The sequence below is a fragment of the Eriocheir sinensis genome, chromosome 15 (assembly GCF_024679095.1).
Source record: "Eriocheir sinensis breed Jianghai 21 chromosome 15, ASM2467909v1, whole genome shotgun sequence".
NCBI classification, from domain to species: Eukaryota; Metazoa; Arthropoda; class Malacostraca; order Decapoda; family Varunidae; genus Eriocheir; species Eriocheir sinensis.
In genome coordinates this window covers 17,093,115-17,107,194 of record NC_066523.1, presented here as the reverse complement: position 1 = coordinate 17,107,194, position 14,080 = coordinate 17,093,115, and the positions used below count along the sequence as shown (strand labels likewise).

At 45.9% G+C, this 14,080-nt stretch overlaps 1 long non-coding RNA gene across 1 annotated transcript; it reads right to left on the bottom strand.

Annotated features, from left to right (window-relative positions):
• Positions 1–4,704: 4,704 nt before the first annotated feature.
• On the bottom strand, positions 4,705–7,034 carry LOC126998980 (uncharacterized). Its single transcript, XR_007753087.1, has 2 exons — positions 6,271–7,034; positions 4,705–6,134 (listed from the first exon to the last, which is right to left on the bottom strand). It is a non-coding gene; the product is annotated as an uncharacterized LOC126998980 (long non-coding RNA).
• Between the last annotated feature and the right edge of the window lie 7,046 nt (positions 7,035–14,080).

Genomic DNA, 14,080 nt, shown 5'->3' with positions numbered 1-14,080 from the left:
GAAAAGTTGGATGAGATGGCGAGAGCAAATGCTAAAAGGAATATGTACGAGAGGTGAAAATTCTACGTCAGTGAGGTTGGGAAGGGGTAACAGACAAAGAGTAGGACTTATATGGGATGCCCTCAATGATATACAGAATGATAAAGAAGATTAGGATGAGGTGGCGGAAGCAAATGGTGGAAAATCTACGTCGGTGAGGTTGACAGGGACAGTAGATAAAGAGAGGACTTGTATTGGTTGTTTTCAGTCTTTGTTACTCACTCCTCCACGATAAATAACGACGATATATAAAGCCAGTAATTTTAAATCCTTCGGACTCTCGTTATGATTACTTTAAAAGGCTACAAAGAGGATTATCAAGTTCCTGTGAGTGTATTGCCCGTTCATTGCGCAGCGGAAACAAAAGAGCAACGCTTCAGAAGAGATTAGTCAAGTTCCAATAAGTTTTTTTCCCCGTCCATTGCGCCGAGACCTTGCAAAACTACCCATTACCAGGATCATGAAACATCCACCTGAGAGTCATTTCACCTTTTATGGGAGTCTCTTCAAATAGGTGTACTAAGGCGCTGAAGAGTTTGAGAGTGTGCCTTATTAGTCTCACGCCAACCTTACGGCTCCTCATGAAACCCTCGCAGTGGAAAATATAGAACGCATCACGCAGCATTTAGATGAGTATGAATTTTTTTTTTTTTTTTTTTTTAGATTCATTTGGCATAATTTGGAGATTATATTTGGGGGTCTCTGTAGGAGTCAGATTGTCGTTTTTATCATCATTATCATCATTATTTCCATCGCTATCACCATCACCACAATATCACATCCACCACCACAACCATTACCATAACCAACTACACCATAAATCCATCGCCACAAAACTATCACCACCACCTCAATCACCATCACCAACGGCCACCACAAAACCACCGCCGCTATCACCACCACCACCACAAATCTATACCACCACAAAACCACCACCAGGAGGAAAAGCAACAGCAGGAGGAGGAGGAGGAGGAGGAGAAGGGGTAAGAGATGCAGCACCGAGGAGGAGGAGGAAGAGAAGGAGAAGGAGGAGGAGGAACCTGTTTTCATTGAGGCAGGGGTAGGCAGTGACAGGGTAAAAGCCGCCCTCAACAAAAAGACAGCCAGGAAAATAGTGGGATGATTGTGACAGCAGTAAGACCCGCTGATAAGGATTTATGCCAGGGCTGCATCAACAACACCAGATGCTTAATGGCCGGTTAGGCTGCAATAACTCAATATCACGACGCCCTCCGCCACCGATTCTCACACCTGCAGTTGCCTCCCAGCCTTGCCTTCCCGACCCCAGCCCCGCCACGAGTATATTAAGCGCCCCTTGACGTATCCCAGCAGCGCCATTACCCTGGAGATCCACAAAGGTATCAGGGCATTTAAGGGTTTACGGGAGGAAGAAAACAGGGCGTGGGTGTCGACTCCTGAGCCGCCCACGCTAACTGCAACCTCCTCCCTGCTTGCTTCCTCCCTCCTTGTGGTATACTGATTCGGTTGCAGCTTAGTTTTGCGTCCTGTCACTCATTTCTCATGCTTAGAGGCTTTACTTGTGTCTCGGAAGAGGAAATCGCCGCCGCTCCCTGCATTGTTGTGAAGGGGAAAAACATTGCTCCGAGCTCCTCCTGTGATACTCTTGTGATAGTTTGTAGCGTTTCGTTTATAAGGAAGGCTTACAAGACAAAGCTGACAAGGGGAGCAGAGTCGCCACTACAGCGTCGCCTAAGACCAGTGGCGAGCGGAACTCTCACGACTACATTCATTTTCTTGGGCGAGGTTCTCCATAAACCATTTTGAGTTCTTTCTATTTGCACTTTTCGGATATAAGTATTACAATCCCGAAACAAGATGGAAAAGCGTTTTATATGTTTACCCTTCCTTGTAATTTTGATTTCCGTAAAGACGAACTCATAGCTGGAACGATCTTTCTTTATATGACTTGTTTACCCTTCTTGTAAGATAATTTCCGTAGAGATGAACAACTCATTGCAGGACCGATGAAAGTGATGGTAATAATGGAAATGAGTGTTTTCGCCTCTCGCCAAAACAAAATTATAAAAAAAACTTTGAATTATTTTATATTGTACAGAGAAAAGAAACTGTACATGAATTTGTAGTTATGAATTTTACTTTCGTTGTGGACCAAATGTAACCCTGTTTTAGTATAACTGTTGCTGAACTTCCTGTGCGGGCACTGAATTTACTAACATAATTACTAACTAAATGACTGACTAACTAACTATAATTAACTAAATAAATACCAGACTAACTAAATAACTAACCGAATGACTGGCTGACTGGCTGAATAATTGACTAACTAGCTATGAACCAATTTTTAACATGCATTATATATATCAGAAAATCCTACCATACTCTTTGCGGTCAATACACTAATACATTAATTGGTAAGTAACAATGAACCAGATTTCAGCACGTTAGATATTAAAGTCCCCTTACTCTGGTTATTGAGCTTGAAAATAATACTCCCTGATTATGGACACCTTTGAGCTCCGGGAGACTTGGGATCAATGAAATAAGTCCTTTCCGTGATGGCCCGCAGGGAGGCGGCGGTGCTGGAGGCGGCGGCGGCGGCGGAGTGATAATGGCCAGGGATGAGCTTATGATACGAGGTTATTGTTTCCCGCCGGCCACGCTGCACCACCTGCCTCCCACCTGCCCCGAAATGAACCCTCGTTATGGGCTGAATTTAAGGTGATCACAGTCATTGAGAGCTTATCTGATCGGGCCCTACGAAGTGGCCTGCTACTGTTGGGTCTTAGATTAGCCCGCTACTGTCTCTGGGTTGAAAGTGGTTGTCTCCTGTCAGTGACTTCCCACGCTCTCAATGGGAAACTGTTTTAGAACGATGGGGTTGTTGAGTTTGTAGAAGTTGACGTTGTTGTCATTACTGTTTTTGCTATTACTAACGCGGTGTGTCGCTGTTTTCTTTTTTAATTATTTTGACTTCTTTGTATGTGGCATTGTTGGTGGTGGGTTATCATAGTAAAATGGTGGTAGTACATAAGGACATAAGAACGTAAGGAGTCTACAAGAGGACGGTTGCCCTATACAAGGCAGCTCCTGTAATCCATAACCCCACCTTACTTCACTATCGATGAATTTATCCAACCTCTTCTTGAATGTATCTATAGTATTGGCACCCACCACATGACTGCTAAGCCTGTTCCATTTATCCACAACCCTATTGGTAAACCAGTTCTAGCCTATGTCTTTGTTGAATCTGAATTTATCAAACTTACAACCATTGCTACGTGTCCTACCCGGTTCTTTTACAACCAAAACCCTAGTGACATCCCCTTAAATTATTAAAGCCCTTCATCCATTTATAGACTTCGATCAGGTCTCCTCGCAACCTTCGCCTTTCTAGAGAGTGTAGATTTAGCTGCTTCAGTCTGTCCTCATAAGACAAGTTTCTCAACCCTTGAATCATTTTTGTCATCCTTCTCTGTACAGATTCTTACATCTTGATATCCATTCTATAGTAGGGGGACCAGAACTCAGTCTCTTTCTAGTAGTTTGTGTTTTTATCATTCTTTGCTGTTGTGTTGATCCTGTCTCTTCATATTATGTATCCATTTTTTGGTGTTTTATTTACATTTTATCCTTTTTTCGATTGTTTTTTATATGGTCAATTTTGTGGTGTTCTGTGGTGGTCTGGATGAGCCTCTTTCTCACCATAAAACTCATAATTTGGTTGATGTTGATGTTAGGGGCGAAAAATGGATGATGTGTGTTTGTATTTTTATTATATTTATATTTAATTTAACTATAGTTTACTTATTTATTTATTCAATTAATTGCTTTATTTGTTTATTATATTTTATTTTTTATTAATTTTATTTTGTTTATTTCATTTCTTATTGGTGTTTTTCTTTTTCTTTTCTTTTTCTTTTCCGTTTTTTCTGTCCTCTTTTACTTTTTTTATAATTTTCTTGCTGTTTTTTTCTTGCTGTTTGTTTCCTTTTTTCGATTTTCTTTTTTTCTCTTTCATATCATCCTTTGCTGGTGTTCTTCGTCGGTCTGGGTGAGCCTCTTTCCTCCCAGAAGAGACCCACTCATAATTTTGGCGATGTTGATTTTAGGGTCGAAAGGTGGATGATGTTTATTTATTTTTCTTGATTGTTACCGTAAGGAGGCGGAACGAATGATTGGTGGAAGGTGAAAGGGAAAGTATGAAGAATAAGATTAGATAAATAAGGCGAGGAGTAAACGATGGTGTAGAGAACGAGAACAGGGAACTTTGGTTGTGGTGTGTCACGGCTGCTCGGTGTTGAAGGTGCCAGGCCAGCATCTCGGTATCATCTCGATAGCAAACGAAGAACAGATGAAGGCTCTCGCTGACTCTGGGGGCAGGGTTGACGCATCCACACACGTGCATTTTTTATGATTCGACACGTATGATGGGGCACTCGGGGCACTGTAGGAGGCGAGGAAGAGGGAGCCAGCTAACAGTAACGGTGAAGGGAAGACGTCCCTTCTCGGCCTCGCTGTCTGCCTCGGTAGAGCTCCACCCAGAGGAAAACAAGGAATAGAAAAACGGAGACAATTTAATAGGCCCAGAATACGTAAGTGCAAGCGCCTGCCATAGTATAATTCTATCTTTGCTTATTTGCCTGATTATACACTCTGTTGTTATAGATTAATAAGTGACATAAGTAAGATACAATGCTGAACGTTAGATGTTAAGTGAAGTGCTCAGCTGCCCGGTTTAGTGCTCAGAGACACGGGCGTTTTCGAGTGTCATGATTGTGATCCTGGCGGTAAATGTTATTGTTGACTGGTTTGACCACATTATATTGTGCGTCTACGAAAAGGGTCATTTCATTCTTCTACCGCCCACGGAGCCCACGGAGCGGCGGTATCATTGATGTTGTTTCTATATTTTCCTTATTTTCCTTTTCTTGGTGTTTTATTTCTACGTTATTTTCTGTGCGTTCTTCTTACGTTATCTTTTTCCGCTCCTTTTATACCATCCATTTTTTGGTCTTCTGTTTCAGTCCGTGTCCGTGTGCATCTTATGCTTTTCTCGATGTTGTTTTCTTAACTATCCTTTATTCGGTGTTCCATCTTATATTATCCTTTTTTGTCCGGTTTTAATTTTATATTCTTCTTCTCGTGTGTTCGCTTTTATTATCCTTTTATTTGTTGATTCCGAATGGTGGATTGTCTACGACGCCTATAACGAGCTCCACCTGCCCGGTTAGTTGGTTGTGTGTGTGTGTGTGTGTGGTTTGTTGGTTTGAATTCGGAGTTTTCCTTCTCCTAGGAGGACTGCCTACCACGGCTAACGACCCCCTCCTGCCCGGGTTTGTGGTCAGAGTTATCCTTCTCCTAGATGAACTGCATCACGCTAACGATCTCCACCGTCCCGGGTTTGTGATCAGAGTTGTCCTTCTCCTAGGTGAACTGCCTTACGCTAACGACCTCCACCAGCCCGGTTTTGTAATCGAAGTTTGCTCTCCTAGGTGAACTGCTTACGCTAACGACCTCCACCAGCCCGGTTTTGTAATCGGAGTTTGCTCTCCTAGGTGAACTGCTCACGCTAACGAGCTCCACCTGCCCGGGTTTGAAATCGGAGTTTGCTCTCCTAGGCGAATTGCTTACGCTAACGAGCTCCACCTGCCCGGGTTTGTTGTTCGGAGTTTGCTCTCCTAGGTGAACTGCTCACGCTAACGAGCTCCACCTGCCCGGGTTTGTAATCGGAGTTTGCTCTCCTAGGTGAATTGCTTACGCTAACGACCTCCACCAGCCCGGGTTTGTAATCGGAGTTTGCTCTCCTAGGTGAACTGCTCACGCTAACGACCTCCACCAGTCCGTGTTTGTTGTTCGGAGTTGTCCCTCTCCTAGACAGATTGCCTACCACGGCTAACGACCTCCACCTGCCCGGGTTTGTAATTGGAGTTGTCCCTCTCCTAGGCGAATTGCCTACCACGGCTAACGACCTTCACCTGCCCGTGTTTGTTGTTCGGAGTTGTCCCTCTCCTAGGTGAATTGCCTACCACGGCTAACGAGCTCCACCTGCCCGGGTTTATTGTTCGGAGTTTGCTCTCCTAGGTGTATTGCCTATGACGGCTCACGAGCCCAACCTGCCCGGGTTTTTTATTCGGAGTTTGCTCTCCTAGGTGTATTGCCTATGACGGCTCACGAGCCCAACCTGCCCGGGTTTTTTATTCGGAGTTTGCTCTCCTAGGTGTATTGCCTATGACGGCTCACGAGCCCAACCTGCCCGGGTTTATTGTTCGGAGTTTGCTCTCCTAGGTGTATTGCCTATGACGGCTAACGAGCTCCACCTGCCCGGGTTTGTTGTTCGGAGTTGTCCCTCTTCTAGGCAGACTACCTACCACGGCTAACGAGCTCCACCTGCCCGGGTTTGATGTTCGGAGTTTGCTCTCCTAGGCAGATTGCCTACCACGGCTAACGATCTCCACCTGCCCGTGTTTATAGTCAGAGTTTTCTTTCTCCTAGGTGAACTGCTCACGCTAACGACCTCCACCTGCCCGGGTTTGTGATCGGAGTTTGCTCTCCTAGGTGAACTGCTCACGCTAACGACCTCCACCTGCCCGGGTTTATTGTTCGGAGTTTGCTCTCCTAGGCGAATTGCCTACCACGGCTAACGAGCCTCACCTGCCCGGGTATATTGTTCGGAGTTTGCTCTCCTAGATGGACTGCCTACCACGGCTTACGAGCCCCATCTACCCGTGCAGATCTCCAGTACCTTCGCGGACGCCCCGGGGAACACCAAAGTGCTCTTCGGGGAGCCCTCCAGTACTGCCACGCTCGCCAGGGACACCTTGGGCTCGCTGGCGCTCCTTATCCCCGCCGAGGCTAGAAGAGGGCGAATGCAAGAACTCGCTTAAAACTACCAGACTGGATTATGAAATTAATTTTAAATGCTGTGAATGCGCTGCTAACCGCGTTTATCGTTTCTGGGATGGAAAGTCGAAGGGCCTCGGGAACGCGCATAGAACATCCGAAAACTTCCTCTATTTCCCTCTTTCATTCTTACTTCTCATATTTCTTTTTATTATATGTTCCTTATCTTTAGTAGTCTGTTTTACTATTCATTTATTTATTGTTTCACTCTTATTATATAGATAATTATGTACTACTACTACTACTACTACTAGTACTACTACAAATATAACATCCTCTTTCACTGACTAGCCTTATGAACAAGCCTACAACTTTGCTATCCTCAACGATCTAGAGCAGTTGGTTCAACACCCTACACGTATTCCCGACCGCCTTGGAGATACGCCCAACATTCTAGATATATTCCTAATCTCTAATCCTTCAGCTTAATCTATTAAACTGTTCTCTCCGTTGGGCTCCTCCGATCACAATCATATTTCTGCATTCTGTCCTACTATTCTTCCCCTAAACCTATCAACAGTGGTGTCACCCACCCTCTTTCTGTTATTCATCAATAATCTTCTTTCCAAAACGAACTGTCCTATCCACTCGTACGCCCATGACTCTACTTTGCATTATTCAACTTCTTTCAGCGGAAGACCCTCACAATATGAATTACAAGACTCCAGACGGGAGGTTCCAGAACGCTTGACCTCAGATTTTGCTCTTATTTCCGACTGGGGGAGAAGGATCCTGGTCTCCTTTAATGACTCAAAAACTCAATATCTCCACCAATCAACTCGACACAATCTTCATAACACCTATCCCCTATTCTTCGACAACACTCAGCTGTCACCTTCTTCTACACTAAACATCCTCGGTGTATCCTTAACTCAAAATCTTAAATGGAATCTTCACATCTCTTTCGCTAAATCAGCTTCCTCGAGGTTGGGCGTTCTGTATCGTCTCCACCAGTTCTTCACCGCACAGATGCTATCCATATACAGGGGTCTTGTCCGTCCTCTTATGGAGTATGCATCTCATGTGTGGGGGGGATCCACACACACAACTCTACTAGACAGAGTGGAGTCAATGGCTCTTCGTCTCATCAACTCTCCTCCTCTTACTAGCAGTTTTCTACCTCTTAAATTCCGCTGCAGTATTGCATCCCTTTCTATCTTCTATCGATATTTTCATGCTGACTGCTCTTCTGAACTTGCTAACTGCATGCCTTCCCCCCTCCCGTGGCCCCGCTGCACTCGACTATCTACTCTAGCGCATCCCTATACTGTCTAAACCCCTTATGCAAGAGTTAACCAGCATCTTCATTCTTTCATCCCCTTCACTGGTAAACTCTGGAACAGCCTTCCTTCATCTGTATTTCCTCCTGCCTATGACTTGACCTCTTTCTAGAGGAGAGTATCAAAACACCTTTCCACCCGAAATTGACCTCTCTTTTGGCCACTCTCTACTTTTATCTTTTTTAGGAGCAGCATTTAGCGGACTTTTTTTCTACACTTTTTCTTATGCCCTTGAGCCGCTTACTTTCCTGTAAAAAAACACCACCACCACCACCACCACCACAACCACCACCACCACTACAATCACCACCCCTCTGTCGTCACCCCCCCAACACGCACAGCGCTCAACACCTCCGTCGTTAGCCTTGTTTCACCTTATCGTTTTAACCCAGCTTGGCAGCCACCACCATCACCACCTTCACTAACACGACCACCACCACCCTCACCGCTCTCACCACCCTCACCGCCGCCCCTCGTGCAGTGCGTGGCCCAAGAAGGTCGACGCTTGAGCAGGTCGGGGCGCCTCCACCATAGGGCCGCGGCGGTGTCTTCGGCAGGAGATTTAGCACTTGATAATAACAGGTCAGCGGCTGATAATAAGGGGGGGCGGGGGTAATTTGACGGGCGCAACGAGGAAATAAGGTTTGTTATAAAGATAATAAGAGTGATTAGTAATAAGTACAGCGACGAGGAAAAATAGCCGAAAAGGTAATTGTCTAAGTCGTATAAATATGGATTTGTGGGCCGGCGTGAGAGAGGGAACGGCGGTGATGGTGGTGATGGTGGTGGTGGTAGTGGTGAAGGTGGTGGTGGTGGTGCTTGGTTGGGGTTGTGAGGGAAATGTTTGAGTGTATGTGTATTACTTTTCTACTACTACTACTACTACTACTACTACTACTACTGTACTACTATTACTATTACTACTACTTCTACTACTGTGTGTGTGTGTGTGTGTGTGTGTGTGTGTGTGTGTGTGTGTGTGTGTGTCGAGGTACTTTATTTTACGGATAATACAGGAAGCAAAAAAATAAATAAATAGAAACAAACATAACAAAGATGCAACCTAATCACACACAAACACGACCATAGCTTCCTCCCCGTGCCTGGCTACCCTATGTTTGACCAGCTTAATGTTGCTCGAAGGTTTGTGGAAGGTATCAATAACATCTAGCATCGGATTGGTTCACCCCCGAGGCCGCTGCGTTCCTGGGTGGATAAATATACCGCGTCCTCTTCTTCCTGCGTATCGGGTTTATCTCACGCGGAGGGCATCAGTTCCGATCGCAGACTCCGAACGTTTAGCCCCGTACTTAGATTTTGTTCCCGTTGAGGTCTGGAAAGCAAAAGTCTGACGGAATCATAAGTGTTTGGATCCCTGCTCTGACCTCCACCTCTCAACCACCACCAATAACAACAAAACTACTAATTTGCTATCAACTACCTTACCTTTGTCTCTTTCTATCTTTCTGTCTATCTCCATATGTATCTCTGCCCTGATCATCACCACCACCACCACCACTACTACTGCCACCACCACCACTACCACCACCACCACCACCACTGTTAATTTGCTGTCATCCACTTCTTCATCTATACTTATCTATCTGTCTGTGTATCTCTAACTATCTATCTGAGGTTTATTGTTGACAGATCTATTCAGTATTGTGAAAGACGAATTAGAGTAAACATATTAAACCACAAAAGATGATTCGATAGCAGCTATTAAGGAACAACAACAAAAAAACAAACATGCAAAGTCACCAATTTTTATTAACACGTCAAAGATAAGGTGATTAGAAGCACTTTATTTCGTCGCTTGTGAAGTTGTGAAGTCTTAGAGGGTTTATCTTTGGTCCCCCTTGTGTGTGTGTGTGTGTGTGTGTGTGTGTGTGTGTGTGTGTGTGTGTAGGAAGTGGAGTGGGCGTGAACGAGCGAGCAGATGGGTGTGTGGGTGCAGAAGAGGACGAGGTTTTGAGGCGGGATGTGTGGGTGGGGGTTAGAGGGGAAGGGGGAGGGGGGGAAGAGAATAGTCGGGGGAGGGGCAGGAGGTGTTCTTTCCCGTTCTGTCCCGTGTGTCATCGTCGGCGTGTTCATTAGGGCGAAGCTTCATGTAGATTCCAATTTTCATGTGAAGGTTTTAATCAGAAGTTTGTCAGCCAGAATCTTCGCCCGCGGGGGTTATGCAAATCTGAGCCTGACTGCACCTCCCAAGCACCCCCCACGCACCCCTCCCAAGCGCTTCCCCTTCCACGCACCCCACCCAATGCACCCCTCCTATGTGCCCTTACCCATGCACACCCCTCAGTCCAATGCACCCCTCCTATGTGCCCTTACCCATGCACACCCCTCAGTCCAATGCACCCCTTCCATATATCGCCCTCCCATGCAACTCTCCAATGCACCCCTCCCCTCCACCACTCCTATGTACCCCTTCCATGTTCACCCCTCCAATGTACATACCCTTCCCATGCACCCCTCCTTTGCACTTCTTCATTGCACCCCCTCCCATGTACCCCTTCCTTATACACCCCTCCCACACACCTCCCATGCACACCCCTCCCTTGCACACCCTCAATGCCCCCCTCCCGAAGACGCTCCGCCGCCGCTCCGTGAAAATTTAATGGACTGCAGCGGAGGACTAAATCTGCCGCCTAATTCCGGGTCGCGTCGCGGTGCTCCAGAAACCGTCGCGCGCACGTCAGCGTAAGTCAAGGGCGCGCGGGGCCAAAAAAACACTGCGCTCGGTCGAATATTAAACGAATACAAAGGCGGTTATCGTCTCATACGGAGCAATATCTGTCTCCCGGCCGCTGCAGTCCGGTTATTATCGCTTATTCAAGGGTTATTACCACAAGCCGGCCACCTCGGGACCCTCGGCAGTAAGGGTGTCAATCACTCCCGCGGCCACCCTGCAATTTGGTGTTAAGAGTTCTTACCCGGACTTGGCACCACTGCCGACCACCGCTTCTCGACTGTAATTACTAAAAATGAGACGCTGGTGTTTTGTTATGCGCCCCCCTCTCCCCCTATGCTCCTCCGTATCCCCTTTGTCTTCATGCCACCCCCCCCCCCTTCCCCATCTTTCCCCAGTCTCTATGATCCTCCATGCATATCTTTTGCCTCGATTATACTCTCTCCTTAGTCTCGGATATCTTATTTCTGCGTCCTTGAGAGATGAACTGAAGGAAGCAGTGATGTGTGTGTGTGTGTGTGTGTGTGTGTGTGTGTGTGTGTGTGTGTGTGTGTGTGTGTGTCGGAGAGAGAGAGAGAGAGAGAGAGAGAGAGAGAGAGAGAGAGAGAGAGAGAGAGAGAGAGAGAGAGAGAGAGAGAGAGAGAGAGAGAGAGAGAGAGAGAGAGAGAGAGAGAGAGAGAGAGAGAGAGAGAGAGAGAGAGAGAGAGAGAGAGAGAGAGAGAGAGAGAGAGAGAGAGAGAGAGAGAGAGAGAGAGAGAGAGAGAGAGAGAGAGAGAGAGAGAGAGAGAGAGAGAGAGAGAGAGAGAGAGAGAGAGAGAGAGAGAGAGAGAGAGAGAGAGAGAGAGAGAGAGAGAGAGAGAGAGAGAGAGAGCACAGACCCGTTGAGGCAGGCAAGGTGGTCTGGCCTGGATTAAGATGGAGAATATAGTCAAGGCTCTGGGGAGGAATTTGAGTACCTCGGCTTATTATTATATACGCGCTGGGAGGCAGGACTCGGCGTTTTTCTTCTTTTTGTGGCAGAGTCTATTGTGTTCCTGATAATGGATACAGCAGGATGCATTTTGATCCCGTTAGAAAGGCATATTGGACGTTCGTTTCGTTCTTATCCGTCAAGCAAGATGGTTATTGAATATGCTCCTAACCTTTATGGCATGTCTAAAAGATGTAAAAAAGAATGGCTACGTGAGGATATATTTTGATACCGTTAGGAAGGCTCTTTGAACTTTTATATCATTCTGGCTATTATAATGTTCTTACGCTTTAGAGGACGTTAAATATCCGGCAAGGAATCGTGAAATGACAATAAGGAAGACAATGTGGGTTTTTTTTATATAGTGTATCAAGACACCTCTCCACCCGAAATTGATCTCTCTTTTGGCTACTCTTTACTTTTATCTTTTACGGGAGCGGCGAGTAGCGGGCTTTTTTTTTTTTTTTACCCTTTTTGTTGCCTTTAATCCGTGTCCTCTGATGTAAAAAAAAAAAAAAAAAAAAACATGTGGAGAGGAACAAGGACAGTAACAAAGAGTAGCAGAACCATTTAGGGCTGTGAGATATAAAGAGATAAAGAGAATGAAGAGAGAGATTCAAGTTCATGATGCTTGTATGATGCGGATAGCGGGAAGGAGGGTGGATGAGATAAGGTCGGGTCTGTATGCATTGAGGTGATCCAGAACACGCTTTATATTACGATGGTTGCTACCCTCCCTTAACCCGGTAGCAGCGACGGGCCATATTTGTGGCTTTACCGTATACCAGCGACGGGCCACATTTTTGCCATGATATAAACCCCACAAAATAGATGATGCATAAACTGATCACAAATGCGTTGACATATATTATGAAATGGTTTGCGTGAGTGATGATTTTTTTCTCATTTTTCTCGCTTAGAGGGGCCTTTAAGAAACATTCCCTGCAGCTACCACGTTAAGTCTTGTCATGCTTTTATGGTACATCGGCAATGATCCCTCGATTTCTACAGGGGTTACATTCCTCAAACCCCTACAAACCTTTAAAAAACCGCTAAGGACTTATGTTCTTCTTCTACAGGCCCTACACACCCTACAATATCCTACAAGCCCTACATCACATACACAATCACTTGCACTTCGTATCGGACCCATATTAAACCTAACCCGTTAACCTCCACCCGAATTTTCGCCCGCGTAACTTTCTCTTCGCTGGGTTCTTGATGGTTCCACATTCCACAGTCAGGACAGTCTGCGAAGGTACGAAACCACGAACACTTCAACCGAGGGATGACTGTATACACAAACCGTGGCAGGAGGGACAGCCGGAAGGGTTGAGAGGCGGCGGGACAGCTCTGCCCTCTAGTTCCCGGCGCCGCGGTGGTGTAATGAAGACCTCGGAGCGGCCTGGCCCACACTTGCCTCCCGTCCCTTCCTGTCCCTGCCTGGAGTGGTGGAGGCTGGACTGGTGGAGATTAACGTTGCTTTGCCGATCCTCAAGTCTCGTATAGCCAGCCTGTCGCCGTCCACGTTTATAATTCTCTTCCCGCTGCTTCCACATTTCCTTCAGTTGCTGTGCATTTTACAGAGGGAGCTCGCCAGAATAATTTTGATAGATATTGCTTTGCCAGCCTCAAAGTCTCATTATGTCAAGTCTTGTCACACTTATTTATCTCGTCATTCTTATTTATTCCGTTTCATTGCCACGCACGGATTTTAACACTTCTGAAGAGCGGATTCTAACCATTTCCTAAGTTTCGTTATGAATTGCCTTAAAACGTCAGTTCCTCCCGCCATTACTTTTAAACTTAAATCGCAAATCACCGCGCATCTTAATATCTGAAGATTCATTCCTTTTTTCTTTCTTGTAATTTGATTTAGGCGTCTTCCTCATGATTATTCTACGTTTTCCCCCTTTCCCTTAATTTTTTGGTTCCGGATGTAGGCAGAAGCGAAGTATGACGTGCAGGAGTCTCAAGAGGGATGTAATCGACTTGTTACGGGGCTGTGAGTGTCGCGCCTTTGCTGCCAGCCCGAGGTGGCGTAACTTTTGGCTAAAAAAACTCCTGTTGTCTCGGTTTGTGTGAAGCGTATCGGCAGTGAGAACGCCTGGGAGGCATCACTTTGGTGGCTCACATTTTCTCACCTTAGATACATTATATGGTGAAAAACTTTGTTCAGTGTACATTTTACATCATATCGACGAGACAGGTCAGTGG